The sequence below is a fragment of the Sinohyriopsis cumingii genome, chromosome 3 (assembly GCF_028554795.1).
Source record: "Sinohyriopsis cumingii isolate HCF-2022 chromosome 3, ASM2855479v2, whole genome shotgun sequence".
Classification (NCBI taxonomy): Eukaryota; Metazoa; Mollusca; class Bivalvia; order Unionida; family Unionidae; genus Sinohyriopsis; species Sinohyriopsis cumingii.
In genome coordinates, this window is record NC_142963.1 from 10,232,512 (window position 1) to 10,232,855 (window position 344).

Below are 344 nucleotides of genomic sequence, written 5' to 3' on the forward strand. Positions count from 1 at the left end.
TAAGTTGAAATCAATTTTTAGTTCTGCTCGTCAAAGTTTTTTGTCACTACTCATTGTGAACTACTTAGAGAATTATCATGAATCCCATGGTCTAATTGGTCATAAAGCAAGTTTTGTTCATCCAATATGGCAACTTCATCAGCCTTCTTGAAAACATTTTTATTGCTACTCCTCCAGAATGGATAGTCTTGCTAAGTTTGATTTGAGACTTAAAGGCTTCTTCGAAAGTCTAGTTGGTCCTAAATGAAAATGCTACTCATTCGAGTTCCAGTGTGGCCACTGAAGCAGTCATCTTAAAAATCCTGTATTTGCAGCTCCTCTATATCAAAAAGACACTGACCTCA